The sequence below is a fragment of the Neodiprion virginianus genome, chromosome 7, assembly GCF_021901495.1.
Source record: "Neodiprion virginianus isolate iyNeoVirg1 chromosome 7, iyNeoVirg1.1, whole genome shotgun sequence".
Taxonomy (NCBI): Eukaryota; Metazoa; Arthropoda; class Insecta; order Hymenoptera; family Diprionidae; genus Neodiprion; species Neodiprion virginianus.
The window spans coordinates 16,652,132-16,668,645 of NC_060883.1; the positions used below are offsets into that span (position 1 = coordinate 16,652,132).

General features: G+C 36.0%; 1 protein-coding gene across 3 annotated transcripts in view; it reads right to left on the reverse strand.

The window, feature by feature from the left end:
* LOC124309352 (3-hydroxy-3-methylglutaryl-coenzyme A reductase) overlaps positions 1–16,514 on the reverse strand; it is a 47,102-nt gene that overhangs the window by 26,584 nt on the left and 4,004 nt on the right. Inside the window, exon 1 of one of the 3 annotated variants that reach the window (XM_046772944.1) lies at positions 1,128–1,253. The exons of 1 other annotated variant lie outside the window; for it this stretch is intronic. The gene's annotated coding sequence lies outside the window, so the exon portion shown is untranslated. Of the gene's footprint in view, positions 1–757; positions 1,259–16,514 lie in introns of those variants that run through there. One more of the 3 variants, XM_046772942.1, reaches the window with a different exon arrangement.

The following is a 16,514-nucleotide window of genomic DNA, read 5'->3' on the forward strand; positions in this document are numbered from 1 at the left end:
CGATTGAATCAAAATTGCCATTGATATAACAGATTGAAAACTATAACATTGTGACGTCACCCACGTTAAGATATATCTATATCTATATATATATGTATAAATTAAAATCAGTGAAATTCAATCACCTGTAACATGAAAAATTATCATTTTTAACGAAAAACAAAAAATACGTCCTTATTATTTTGGCTTGCACCGCATTGTGCACCCCTAAAAATGAAAAAAAAAAAAATTAAAATTTCATTCAAATACTCAACTACATTTTTACTCAGTCACGAACATTAGAATTTCAAACATAATATCCTTGAACTATCCACATACGTATACGTATACCTATATCGTGCAGCTCCAACTTTCTTGCGACGATTGTAGAAAATAACGTTAGTGCATCGCGAGACCGGTACCTTATAGTATAAGTAGTATCCGTCTATATATCTGCGTGTAGGTACGTAAGTATCTCTTACGTAAATACTCGTCCAAAAATATCCCCCCCCCTCGCCCCTCCACCTTCCCACCCTCCCGCATCTCTCGTTCGATTTCTCCTTCGCTTCTTCTCTCGATATACCCTATTTCTATCTCTCTCTCTCTTTGTCATTAACGAAGAAAACAAAAACAAAAACAAAAAAAAAAATAATTCAACTTCTTCCAAAGATTTCACCGTCGTCGAAAGTTGCCCACATATAATAATACGGAAATGACAAGGCTAAGAGAAAAATTTGTAAACGTGAAGGTGGTTGTGAATCCATGGTTGGTTGCTTACGGTATTAAGTTGGATGGATGGATCGACGAATGGACGTGTACCGGCAGCTGAGTGGTTCAACAGTTTTTGAAAGACGTCATCGGCCCGCCACTATTTCGAATCCAACGTTCACGAGTGGGGAGCCTCGAAAGAAGTCCAAGTGAAAAAAACGTCTCTATCGGGATAAAATTCGTCGAGTGAGAGTCGAGGAGTATACACGCGCACCACACTCTCTCCTCAGCACATTCATCATCTATCCTATTTCTCGCGTTATACTCTCCTCACGACTAATTTCACACACTTTTTAAAAAAATTCGATTGTACGACCGACTGTCTGACTATAATTGCGAACGAACCAACGATTCACGGCTCAGCTACCCGGCCGGCTCACCTGCCAACTGCCAACTTCCAACTTCCAACTCCAAACTAATGGACGAATCGACGAAGCGAGTGAGCGACCGTTCGGTACGGCGCAGCACGGTGCATAGCACACTACACGAACCGTCAAAAGCTGTGAGCTACAATGTTTGGGTGAATCGGGATGGACGTAGGAGGTGGTGGAGGTTATGGAGGAGGAGAAGTGGCCGCAAGTTCTCTCCGATTGCCTCCCCTCCAAAAACCGATCGCCGGAGATCGCTTGGTTCCGTTAGTGTTCGGGGTACCAATCCATGATCTCGATGTAGGGGAACGTTGGGCACTACGGACCCCCTGAGCCGTTGGTTATTTTTTGTGGTTGATTTGATCCGTGTAGAAAAAATTCATCATTGTATTGCCATAATTTCGATATAAAAAAATTAAACATTCCCGAACCTGACGGACTCCCTTCAAAAAATGATTGCAATGACTCTGAATCCTTTGATCCTACCTGTATTGAATCTGAATCATTCATTGATCTGTCAATATGTAGGTACGGTTAAAAAAATTTTTATTCCAGAGCAAATGGTCTTTTTGTAAAAACTGCATTTTTAAAAAATCTTAATAAAGAAACAATTTTTTTTTGTCCTAAAAGAATGGCGCCTACTTTAATTCAACACATATTAAACTGACCTCTCGAAATTGTGTTTTACTTTTTTTTTTTACGTCAGGACAACATTGCACGTTTCGCGATTATGGGCCCCAATCACTCGAGGAAGTTGGGATATGTTTGATGTACGGTGGGTAAAAGTAAGGAGGACTATTTCCGTCTATAGAAAGTGTTCATAAAATAGAGTAGAATTAAGATGGCGTTGCTGTAGCAAAAGGTCCACCAAACGGCAATCACATTGAAGCCTTATTGCTTATTAGCGCCATTTCGGTGACTTGTTGAACCAATATTTGGCGCCTTTTGGTGGACACTTTTTCAGTTGAATATCCATATGAGATACTCCGCCATTGTGTAATGGATAGGCGGCCAAAAAGTGGATGAAGTTTGGGAGAACTACGCTGTCAAAATTGACCAAAAGTGACCGGTGTGGACTAGTACGGAACAAATATCGTGGTCAATACGGAATTTGAATATCAGATAGTGTTGGATTGACACCATTTATTGTACTATTTATTGAACTTATTTAAGCATTTCTTTTGTTCATTGGCAATTATTTTCCATTGCGCACGCACCGCCTAGCGCCAAATATTCATTTTGGTTTGCATATCAAAGGACACCTGATTTGTCAGTGTATACTTTAAATAAACAAATAAACATCATAGAAGTCTACACCACATTTTATTAGTGTATCAGTCCCAACGTCCCATTTATTCATTTCGATCGGGGTTTGTTTTATTCAAAAGTATTGAGATCGAGATTCGATCACGTATTTCGTTCTGATAGGATCAATTTATAGGATGCAATGGTATTGACGATAACATTGACTTTGTTTTGCGGTTGTACGATGTCTCGAAAATGGCTTAACCGATTTACTTCAATTCTGGAAAATGAGGATGATGAAACCAGCCACCAATTCAGAGTAAGTTCTAGAAAACGAATTTTCGTCATCAAACTATATTAATCATCAGATAAGAATCTCGAATAAGTTTTTCCGTGGAAATCACTGCATGTAAGTACTTTGTGAGAATCGGCAGCTCAGATCAACATAATTTTTGAACACACTATTGTTGGAATAGATGGTTTATCCTCTTTCCCCATAATCTCAGTGTTTCTTTCTATCATCATATTTTATCAACAAAAGTTTTTAACAATTTTAAAAATAGTCAAGTATTTGCAATTGAATTGCATTCGATTTGAGATGATGATACGCTACTGAAGCTGAACCAAATATTTTTCGTAGTTCATCATTCATTTTCCGACCCCCCCCCCCCCCAAAAAAATAAGAAATTGTTGCGATCAGAATATTTTTCGTCGTAGATCATTTGCTTGTTATTTACTCAGAATTTTTCGTATATTTGTTTTATCTGCTCGCCACTTTACAACGCGACAAAAATCGAAAAAGTGATTTAATCCTTTGAACTTCAAAACAGTCAGCCCTGAGAAAACTAGTATTCCAGTTCGTTTTGGTAACGCTTTGGTCACTTTTTCAAAATTTTTTCACCTCAAAAAATGACGAGCAATCACGAGCGAACGATCCGCGTTAGAAGATACAAAAATTTCCAAAATGGCGGGAAGGGGGGGGGGGCTTCACAGAGGTCACAATCATACACTCTATCATTTACCAAAATTTAAGGAAATTTCATTCGGCACCTGCTCAGAAAAAGTAAGAAGTGTAAAATACAATTTCGCCATATACGACGGAGGGGTAACATTAGGGTGGTCCTTAAGTAGTGTGTTGAAGAATTACTTCAGATTTTTATGATAGATATGAAGCTTAATGGATGTCACTTATCGTTAGTGAAGTGAAAATCAAAGATTAAAACATAATAGAGTTGGAATCAATGAAAATCAATGGCATCATCACATTTTCTGACGTTTTCTGATGGCTTTCCAGATATTTCCTCTGTCTGGATACACTCTCAGAATTAATGTTAATTGACTGAAACCATTCAAATGAATAGCACTCGTGCCCGCGATACTCATTCTACAGTCTTTGCAACTTTCAATCACCATTTCGTCTAACTTGACGAGTTAGTAATAATATTGGGTATAATTTGTCGTTTTATATTCCAAGGCATTTAGTATGACTAGGTAGTTTTTTACGTAATGTGACATCCGCAATAAGTAATACATATATGTTATGTACATATATATATATATTTTACTCGTTACGGTGTATGAAGATGCGTCATTTCAGGATGGACCTGATTAGTCGGTCAATTAGCATGGATCACATGGATTCAGATATCTTCCAGTCTAGGCTGGATTTCTGTCAAAACCGGCAACGCAGCAGTGTTTGATATACGGAACAAAATAAGAAATTGAACAATTTTTCCAAACGCTTACAAAATGGATGTGACCCAGTCAATCGAATCAATTAGATAAATTTGAAGTTATTCAGTTATTATGCCAGTACTAAGTAATCTAGTAATTGAAAAGTCGTTCTTACAAACAGCCATTATTATATTATCAGTACCTACTGCTATAGAATATACCGTACCATCATTTTACCGTTGGTATGGAAATGGCATAAGCATTACGGCGGAAGCCGGGAAATTTCGTTGTCGAATCGGTCGAGAACTGGAGTAAGAATCTCATTAGGAAAATTTTTAAATCGTAGCTTGAATAAAACTGTACGTCCCTATCTCAGTCATTGGTAAAGTGGATCGCTGATAATGTTCATCACGAATAATGATGAAATAAATAAAATCAAACATGGCCGATCGAAAATACCGACTTGTTGAATATTCACCGCTTCAACGATTTCAGATTTTCTTTCAATTCCAACAGGGTGATAGAGACGTACAAAAGCACACGCGTAATCCAGGATAACTCATCCCATCAGTTAGCTTTCCGTAAATATGGCACGATTCGACAAGGAAATTTTCAGGTGACGGATCCACAAGAAGTCTGTCGCGACTTGTAAGTAATTTCATTGGTCGGATCTAACGGAACAGGCCAATGAAATCACCGGCCTTAGTTCAACGTTGAACGTCCAGAAGCGCTGTAAGTGCTTATGACGTCACGAAATGGATATTTACAAGCCAAGTCAGCCGGGCCTTCAGTTCTTGCGTGATCTATTTATTATGGATTAAAACTTTGATATGGACGATTATTTTAAGTAATCAACCACTCTTACACGGATACAAATAGTTTAATTAACATTCAAATTCAATCAGTATGACTAGTAGCTTCAGTTCGTTTGATACACTATAGATGTTATGGATGCCCGTCGAAGATGCTTTTTATGTGTTTCTAATAGTGGAAGAAAAAAATAAAGAGAGAGAGAGAGAGAGAGAGAGAGAGAGAGAGAGAGAGAGAGAGACAGATGAGAAAAAAACAAAATAAATAGCTGAAGCCTTATAATTCCGTTGTGCAATTTAGCTTTGGCCTCTATAACGGTATTCAATTTTTATCTCTCCGGAAGAATCCGAGGCCGAAAGCTATTCATAGTATAGTTCTAACACATATATCCTTATATCTAGAGACGAAAACCGCGAGAGTTCAATTTAAGTTACAGGAGTTTAATGTTTACGAAAAATATGGTGAAATCAGTTGTATTATAACAGCATTCACGTTATCACAGAAAATAAACTTGAGTTTTCTTTACGCAGAATAAAGGTGGCTCTTTAGTAAGTCCGGAGTCAGTAGAACCCTTTGGAGAAGTCTATAATTCACACTAAAGTTGTTGGAAAAATACACAAAAGTAAAATTCATGCATTTTGAGAACACTTTGGATGATACTTTATTATAACTGAATGTATTAATAATGTTCTGTCCATAGTTTTTCATATGACTACCGTTGTTATCAGATACAATTCATAGCGAGTGTATAATTCCATTATTTTCATACATCTCAATATAAATCGATTTCTTTCAATCAAAAATGAACGGTTTAAACTTCGTTATTTTTTTTGTAATTTAACTCTTAGTATTAAATCGATCCATGTTATGTGAAAATCCGATTCATGATATTCAAATTCCGCGCCATATCGTCGGATTCGGGACGCGACATTTGTAACCTATAAACCGTCGTGTTTATCATTAAAAACCTTTTCGAAACGGTCGGCAACGTCTCTTTTTCAACATATCATGACTTATACAACTGTTAGTTCAAAGTCTGGTGTGATATCAACTACGTGACATTTTACAATTGACAGTATCGAGAATTGTTCCGCAGCAGGTCGAACCTTGGTCCAGAACCGGCATTGTATTCCTACTCTCCAATATCCATTATTGCCGTTTTTATCAAGGTTTATGGATTTTGTGAAATAATTGTGATAGCACTACCGTTGAAAACACATGAAACGGCCATGAGCGCAATTTTAAAAACCCCAATTTTCAAAAGGCTGATTTTCGCATTTTGAACAGATAATCTGGTCTGATATTCAACAATGGGATTCATTCAATACCTGTTAACCATCAGTCAAAGTCTCGTGTACAGATAACGACTTTGGACAGACTAAAGAACCACCTTGAAGTGCCTTGCGATTGTTACGTGTCAAACATGTAAATAACGTACAGAGAATTCCTAAAGACTGAGTGGCTCACCTGATAAAATTTAAAGCACACGCGCTACAATCCAAGAGCAATTGTTTGGCAGGGTGACCAACCGTCGTAGACCACAGTTTGCCGTGATGCATATAACCTCAATAATTTGGACAATTGTGAGTTGAGCACATCTGCCACCGACAATTGTAAAATTTTTGAGGTTATATACATCGCGGCGAACTGTCATCCGTGACGTTTAGTCGCTCTGGTAAACAGTTGCTCTCGGATTGTAGCGCATGCGTATCAAGTTTTAACGGAAAACAGACCACCGTTGCCAACCTTAATGAAATTTCTTTAGATCGGAAGAAATTAGAGTCCATTCAAAGAAAAAAGAAAATTTTTTGTCTTATTAAGAAATATTGTAATTTAGGCAGGAATTTGAAGAAAATCTGAAGATCTTTGACGAAATCTCAAGACTGATAGCAAAATCTCTAAATACGGTCTGTGAAATCGAAACAACAGACTAGAAATCAACCAATTGTTAGGTGCGAAAATATGCACCAATTAGATGGCATCGCCAATTTTAATTTTCAAACGCACTTATTTGACAAGATGGTGGTCCTAAATATTAACAATAAAAACATGTTATATAAGTAAAAGTTTCTAACATCTCAATATTTACAACTCAGATTGTAGGATATAAATCTGTCTGTGTTACCTCGTTCGGAAATTATTATAATATATTTCTAGGAAAATTGTCCATGTTGAAAAGCGAAAAAATGAAGTATATTATGCATTCCTGTATTTATTGAGTTTCAATACCGTCAGACATCACCGTAGAAAATAGTAAATATGAAGAATTATTGTGGTGCCATCTAAATAAGAAATCTAAAGAATTGATTCGGAGTCGTTAAAAGAAATATTCGTCTAATAGGTTGGCAACGCTGCGATGAACCATCTGGTCGCTAGAAATTAATTCTGTGTACATGGCAAACGATGATAATCAAAAAATGTTAATGTTACCAGCATTCATTATCATACACCAAGTCTTTTCGTGGATACACACCACAAGGACTCCTAATTATAGGCAAATCAGGGTTACAAGTTCACTCCGGAGCAACTCCGCTGCTCATTTGTTTTTGTTAGTACTGCGTCAATTATTTCAGTCAACAATATACAAATATCGAAATTGTACAACTGTCATCGTTGTCGTATTTCTTCACGGTGAAAATAATGCGCTGATTAGCTTGTGCACTATTATATATTGTTCTATAACTATCATTTCGTTCTTTCAATAAATTTACTGATAATCCGTTGCATAACAGTACGGGTACATATACGATTACATACACTTTGAAAAGCTGATAATTAATGTTCGAATAGAATATTCCTGCAAACCGTTTTAAAACCAATTTACATAAATAGTGATCATTATTATCCGAGTATAATTGGTGAACATTGTGATCATTATTCAAGTTAATGTCTCGATAGCCGAAACGATCCAATCAGTTGTCCGTCATTGATCTGATTTTAATTGAGAATTGAATTTACCTATTTAAAAACGAAGCTTCTCTTGCATCAATATTGTCGAATTAGTATAAATTTTAGCGAAAAATTTGTTTGTGACAGGAGATATACTGTTTTTGCCAACGAGGTATTCACACATAGATCAAGTGACGAACGATTTCGAACAGGTTCAAAGTGATTACAAGCAATTTAAAAATGTTTACAAATGGTTTGTAACTAATTTCAAAGACTTTCAAGCTATTTCAAACGAATTATTACCAACAGTTCCAAACTAACTTTTGCAAGATTCAACCTATCTCAAACTGATTTGAATAGATTTCGGAGTGATTTCAAACAAATCAAGTGATAAACGATTTTGAACGGGTTCAAAGTGATTACAAGCGAATTTTCACAATCGGTTTGAAACTAATTTCAAAGTGTTTCAAGCTAATGCAACGGATTTTCTATTATTGCCAACGGTTCCAAACTAAGTTTTGCAAGCTTTAAATTATCTCAAACCGATTTTAAGCGATTTCGAAACGATTTCAATCAAATTCAAGAAATTTCGTGCGATTTTCGAACGTTTACAAAGAAAACTAGTTCGCGATTTCAACGAGTAAATACCCCTCAGTTTTTTACACAATATAGTGCTTCATATGTGACCACGAACTTACAAATTCCATGGAGATTTGCCAGCTCAAATTCCAAGCACAATCCATCATCATTCAAAAGTCTTTTCAAAAGTCTAGCAGAAGCCTCGGAGAAAATATGTAGAAAATATATTCTTTACACTTATTTACTATCTAAACCCGATCGTGACATGAAAGGCAATTTTTCATACACTACATACCGTGGATAGTGGCAAGGAGAACTCTGGAATAATAATGTACTAGGAAGCGTCTGGGCTATATACATATATATATATATCTATATATTAACATATACGACTCTTCCGAACGTTGGAACAAAAGTTTAGTCAGAAGCAGTACATAATGTCTGCTGAGGAAATCCCCAGGTTTAAATTGATTGCAAACGAGGCATCAAGACATCAGCATTACTAACCCAACCAAATCAACTATATTCATACGACCCAGGACCAATTGATGAAAAACTTGAGACAAATCAGTTCCTCGAATCATTACGAGGTGATCAAATGCCCGGGGGATAAGAATCGAGCAGAATTGGAATGGCAGGAAATCGCATGGGGACGACTTACGCGTTGTTAGGGGGTCTTGGAAGTTCTTCACCGTGTTACATACCTACATTAATTTATTCTCGGAAGACAGTATAAAACTGAATACGCCCGATGATTGTATTATAAATTTTAATTTACACACGTTATCAAGACAGACGAAGTTTGTCCCATTAATACACCGCACAACTGTTATACGAATAGCACTATTTATTGCAGCACATGACATACACTGCGAAGAAATGACGTCATAGTAAAGGTTTCTCCCATATGCCTACACAACGTATACCATACTCCCCATGTACTTTTAATGCCAGGCGTATGTATTTAAGAACGTGCTTAGCATTTCATACATGAATTACACTCTGCTTGGAAAACTCGTGTGACGTGTTATCATGTATGTCACATTCTACGTTATTCATATTTGCTTGGATTAGAAGCATCTATAATCACCTGAATATCGGGCATTATTTTTCACATCGGATAACATTATTAGTTCATACCTACTTTTGATATTCTTCATTTCTTTTGCCCCTGTAATTCTGTGCCTGTGATAATCAGCGTTCGTGATTTTTTCAAATTCTTCAACTTTACTTGTTCCTAAATTTCTAAAAATAACTTTACCTCACTGTCAAAGTATGAACGTAATACTTTCTTTTTTTGTTTTGTTTTACGACTTTAAAAAGTAAGATAAGCAAGATATGTAAATTAAAAGTTTTCCCAGACAGAAATATTACGTGTTTTTCTCAAAACTATGTTTTTTAACACGGTGTAGACGATATCTCGAACTGTGATCTGTGGATCGATTTCAAATTCGATACACATATTCAAAGGAATAATATTTTTCAATCGGACAGTATTGTTTGATTTTCTGACGAAAAAAAACCTTCAAATTATTTTTCAAACAATTTTAGACCAAGTATCATAATCGCCCGATCAGTCGTTATATACAGATTTGTTTAATTATATATAAATTTCATCGAATATCAAAGTTCATGGAAAGTTAATTTTTCGTCCAGTAAGAAATTCATTACATAAAATTTATAGTAGAGTGCGATTAAAAAAAAAAAAAAAAAGTGTCCCATAAAGTGTTGCTCTTTCGACTGCAAAAAGTCACATTCAAATAAATAATGGAAATGCAATGACTAATCGGCCCATATACTTTTTACTACACGAAAAAACCAACATTTTTGAGGATACTTTGCGCAAGAAAATAAAAGGGAACCATCGTAATGAAGGATAATGTTTTTTTTGCAGAAAATTTAAAAAACCGGATGATTTTGTGAAATACAATTTGTCCACACTTTTTATGTTTTTTTTAACTCAAGTGGAAAAAAAAAACATTCAGTTAACTATTTTTAATAGCTCTTCACGTTTCTGAGTCATATTGGTTAGAACAATATAAACGGGAAATTTTTCGGAACTTCATAACTTGGGGACAAATTGAGTTGAAAATTTCGAAAAATCATTAATCCTCCCTTCGGTAGGCAGAATAAAAAATTTTAATAATGAAAAAATTCACAAATTTGGTCCTAAAATCACATCATATTTTAAAAGTAATGCTATTCATTTATCGATCGCGAAGTAACTCTATCATAAAAACAACTCGCAGTGATTTTACTCGATAATTATTGTGACAGAACAATTGTAGAAAAAATTTTGATCAAAATCAAAAATGGCGAGGGTCAGACGTTGGTTGTATTAGCACGGAATTCCCTATATATAATAACGAAAACTCTCTGTGACAAGTGATCTGCAGAAATGAAAGTAAATGTAGTAGCCTACTCGGACGCTTTCGCGAATATCAACGTGCCAGCTCGCACTTTAAATCGCGTGTCGTTTGAGAGGCCGTAATGCATGTATTACTGAATAGTCAGTGTACAGAGAGATTGCTCTACCCACACTTATAACATAAGTATATGCATTACGTCGTGGGGGGATAACAGATACGAGAAGTGATTTCAGGATGTTTCAGAAGAAAATGAATTGCCATTTTCAACCATGGCACCCCTGAAAGAGTTTGTTTAGGTTAAAAGAAAAGTTCTGTGAAAAGATGAGCGTTTTTCATTTTTGTACATTTTTTTTTTTTAATACTTTTCAAGTATCGCGAATGAAATTTATTTTCCATTGCTTACATCATCAATGGTATCAATTTAAATCGCGAAGAAAATCCACACTTGTAATATCAAATCTCCACTGTTTTGATGTTTGCGATGTGTATCTGATGACTTTTTCACTAGTAATTTAATCTCGTAAAATAGTTATAATTCAACATGAACTTATAAATATTTTATGAGATTAAGGTGCAAGGATGATATATTGTTGTATTATGGATCGTGATCTTTGCGCTGAACATAAATGTCAGGAAAGAAATAGTAATTGAAGTGTAACGTAGAACGCTTATATTTTCACAGAGTCTTTCTTTTAAGGGGGTTCCTAACCCAAGAGCGTTGTATAACATTAACAATATTCAAAATTGTATGGGTTCGGGAGTAGAGAAAGTAAAAAATTGGGCAAATTGGTTTTAAAACTACGCAATTTCAACGGCGATAGCAGCCACAATTTTCACGTTACGAACTGATTCGTATTTTCAATTAAAGCTGAAATTGCGTACTTTTAAAACCAATTTGCCCAATTTTTTACTTCCTCTACTCCCGAACCCATAAAATTTTGAAAATCGTTAATGTTATACAACGCTCTTGGGTTAGGAACCCCCTTAATCTAAAGTAACTTTTCAGGGGGTGCCACGGTGGAAAATCGTAAATTCCATTCTTCTTCAACACCCCAATGCCACATACATATGGTTTGCAAAACCACCTCTGCTGCTCTGTAACCGGTTCCGAATAGTCGTTGCACGTTCAATGGAATCACCGCAATTCCCTGAAGCGTTGGCGGCAATCATTACATTATACACAGAACTCGAATGCCAAAAGTACCGTAACGGCGATTATTCTACACCTATACTAACGTTTTATGAATGGATTGTCTCCTTTTTCTTCGACGGTTCTAACACTGCTGGATGACGTTAGTAGAGTTTATATGTATCGTTTCAGTCTCTGGTATACATGCAGTTTTAAATACATCACCGGAAACTGTGCGAATGTCTCCCACCTCGAACTTCTTTTGAATGCATTGCGTGCCGCAGATCACGTATCCGCCGAAGTAGCGATGTATGATACTGGATGCGTCATCCAACATTGGGACAAGTTGGTACAGTACAACTCCTATATGTATATTCGACGCCACGGTGCCTAGAATTCCAAGAACTAGAATTTAAGGGCTAGTGGACGAAGTCGAATTTAAGTGGTTCGAATAAGTAGGATTTCTACTTTATGAGTAAATTTGACCAAACTTCGATGAGTTGATAGTTCGTAACGTTACTGCAACTATGCATTATCAGGGAAACTCGCGTTACTTCGAAACTTCCGGATTGTCTGAAGTTGAAAAAACGGATTCATACAGCTTGAAAATACAGCGATGTTTTTTTCAATCTTTCATCACGTTGCGTGTCCTCACCTTTCTGCAACGATTACCGTGTACTTTCAGCTTTTCCTCGAAGGGCCTTGGAAATCATCACATCGGATCAAGTTCCCACCTTGTGACTTTTCAAAAATCGCGCCGCTGGATTTGCTGTTAGAAATGGTAATTCGATAGTGTGAACGTTACTGTCATGAAAAAGAGGATGATCAATGAAGTGAGATGAGCTTTAGAAAGTCCCTTTCAGTATTCCCGATACCATTGGATAGATGAAAATCTTCTTCCCGCATCTAAGCTAACATACACGATCAACCTTGGCAGTCAGTTTTAACATTTTAACCATCAAATCCGAGCCCTTGAGCCATATATAATCGCGAATCGTCAGTCAAAACTAAAATTACATGTGAGCAATGCGTGTAACAAGGCGATACGCGGACTTGTAATATTCGCATCCGCAGGACGATTGCGCTAATCTAATGACAAGGTCGTGAACCTTGACCGCCTTAGTTTTACAAATCGAAAGTTATATGATTTGGCTGTTATTGCAGCAGAGCATGGCACGGTTATTGTATTAAAATGATGAATTATCACTCTAGTGCAAATGGACCAACCTTGGCTTACATTTCTCCGTAATGGTCCAAACGGCGCGACGTGCAAGCTGTACAGAGCACGCGAACCAAATCGGAGAGGATGCACGGGAGAGTGAAGTTGTCATTAAATTAAACATTAAGGTCATGCAGTACTTCTACCTTTACCGACCGAGCAAACTCTCCCTCTTTCATCCTATATTGAACAAACAAACGAACGGAAAGGGTTCGAAATCAAAAGGGGGTGAATTTGCTCGGTCGATAAAGGTGGGAGCACCACGTGACGTTGAAAGGATTCAAATGTTACGGTTCTGCTCGGAACGCGCTGCAAGAACTATAAAATTTTGCCGACAAACCGTCGATTCGTTACTTTCTCGCTTCAAGTTAACCATTCATCAAGCGTCCAAGGTTTCTGCCACCAATTTTCGTCCTACGTGAAGTTGGCTCTCCACTTTCGACAAATTAATGTTTTGAATATTGTTCACAATTGTTCTAGGTTCGTTCCTGACCTGACCTAACATAACCTTGGGATCGTTAAGTTTCGTGACTTTTGCTCGTTTTCCATATCCAACGTTGTCATTTGCCAACCACCATTGTATTCGTAAACGTTAAGATAGGGATTGTTAAGGTTCGTGACTTTTGCTCGTTTTCCGTATCCAACGTTGTCAATTGCCAACCACCATTGTATTCGTAAACATTGAGATAGGGATTGTTAAGGTTCGTGACTTTTGCTCGTTTTCCATATCCAACGTTGTCATTTTCCAACCACCATTGTATTCGTAAAGATTAAGATACTCTACCGAAAATACGTTATACATGCACGGAAGGAAAGGATTATTTGAGTCGAGTAACATTCGTTTGATTCAACTAAATGTTGTAGTCAAATGCGGCGAACACAACGCTTACTTAATTCAACAAAATACTTTTGTCGGGGGAAATACTTGGGCAAACTTTAATATGCAATTGAATCAAGCCTTTGAATGATCAAGCTGACTATCAATCTACTCAAGATATCACGGCGCGATTTCCTTGCGATAATGTAAATTTTTTATCAAGAAAATGTGTGATTGAAATGAAAAAAAATTTTACTGAACGCAACCTCAATCGTTTTGTATAAAAAAAAATGGGTGCGTGTACTTATGTACGCGCGTGAGAAGTTATACTTCTTTGGCATCATTAAATAATAAATATTCAACATTGATAATTTAATAATATTTAGTACTAATTATATTAAATAATGATATTTTAATTTATATCAATAAATAATACATACGGATAACTAACCTCAATTATATTGGAGCACTTGAAAAAGTATTTTAGCACAATTTTTTCACTAATATTCACCATTAGTAAATAATATTAATCCAAATATTCAATTTAAATCACTACTGAATATATTTTATTGCCACATATATAATTCGCACTTGTATGAAAATAAAACACGTGTTGTGACTGTAAAAACTAAAACCATGTGGATAAATATTATAAATAAATATGAAAACAGTGATCAGAGGCGACAAGCGTACCAACATTAACTTTTTTTTCGAGACTTAATGAATTCGGTTGAGTGGGCAACTTCATCCTGTTAATTTTGTGTTACAGTGATGCGCGCGCATGAATTCGGTTGAGTGGGCAACTTCATCCTGTTAATTTTGTGTTACAGTTATGCGCGCGCATCTTGAAATTTCACTCTCATCAGTTTTTCATAACGCGCCTAAAGAAGTATAACTTCAAAAATATAAAATTGTTGTATCAAAACAAATTAAGTTTGTTTTAAATTCATGTATTGTCAAGTCAAGAGTTCAATCGTCGATTCAGGTATTGAAATTTGTTGTTACAAAAATCTTTTGCACCGACTATAAACATCACATATTATTCAAGCGCAAAAAAAGTATTCTTCGAATGATATTATTTATAATTCTATTGACTTAAAATTTTGTGGGATTTATTTCAAATATTTAATAGGCAAACCCGAAAACTTATCTCATTGAATATGTAGAAGTATATATTGAACATGTTTCAATAGTTTTTCGTTGATTTGCCGTCATTATCAGTTTCGATGATCCGAAACCTTGGTATTATGCTCTTTTCGTTTATAATAGATGTTATGACAAACTTCTCTCACGTTGTCTGTATCTTAGTTCCTAGCCGACTACCCGGTTTTATAAATATCTCTGAAGTTACTTCCGTAGCGAGAAAGTTCACCGCCTAGTGGCCGTTTATAGTACTAGCATACTGATGTTTACGATGAACATATTCTTTACTTGTTTCAAAGCATGTGTTGTTTCTTTTACCTAAGTAAACGAATTAGCGCAACTGATTCAACCAGTTACACCAAGAAAAATCCGGTTAGATCAACAAAGTATGGCATTCAATCGATGTAAATTTTTTGTTGGCTATATTCATCTACTTATTTTATTCGAAGTATCTAATCGTTTCTGTCAGCGAACATGAGGCTTGGAGGAACAATACATACACTTCGAATGAAACGATAGTTAGTTGACTCAATTTCGGAAACAGGTCAAAAGGTTCACTTCAACGAATACTTCACTCGATCGCGACGAGAATGACTTTTGTTGAATCAAGGAACTCACTTGACTAAATCATTTTGCCAAACTAACTAAATCGAAAGTATTGAATTGAAGTCATCGTATTTCGAACAAATAAGGGATACTAGATTGAAGTCAATGGACTCCAACAAGATCTATTTTGTTGGTTTAAGAATTCCTTCCCCTCCGTGTACTAATGTTGTAACTGACTGACAGAAAGGGGTCAGAAAAATTTCGATACGCAGCCGTAGTTAAATTATCGTGAATCATCCTCAAAAACAAATGTAAATTGTAAATCGAACGTTTGCGGGCAAATTTTCATACTCACTATTTCCATAAAGTATATTGTCCATATAATTATAAAATCAATTTTCTTCTTCAAGACAGTTGAAGTACCTACGTGAGGTAAATTTTACATGTTAACTGGTCAGCTTCGAGTATGGAATGCAGGAGGGCGTCGACTCATCGGTATTTTAGAAAGTTTTCGAATCCGTCGCGAGAACAAAGAATGGGGAAGGGCTCAAAACTTCGAAATAATTTAAGGAACTTCAACACGGTAAATAACAATTTTGGGAAAGATTCAGGCGCAAATGTGTGCGTGTTAATCATTCATTCGTAGAAATAAAAAGTTAAATATAGGTTTAAAAATTGAAACTGATGTTGATTGAATTGGATTTCGTGTAAATAATCTCCCCTTATCGTGAAAAGAAATAGAAAAGCGCTAATTCAAATTAGTAAAATGTTGAGTTGCTAATATCTCTCCCCCCCCCCCCCCCCCCCCCCCCCATAGATTATCATATTCATTAACAACTTTAATGTTTTTTTAATATGGTAGGAGGTCGTTAACTCTATACAATGAAACGCGTTTGCATATACAGAGCCCTACATGAAAGTTATCCAACGTTTTCAATTAAAATTCCTGAGCTTATAGGCTATTTTTCTATCATTAAGA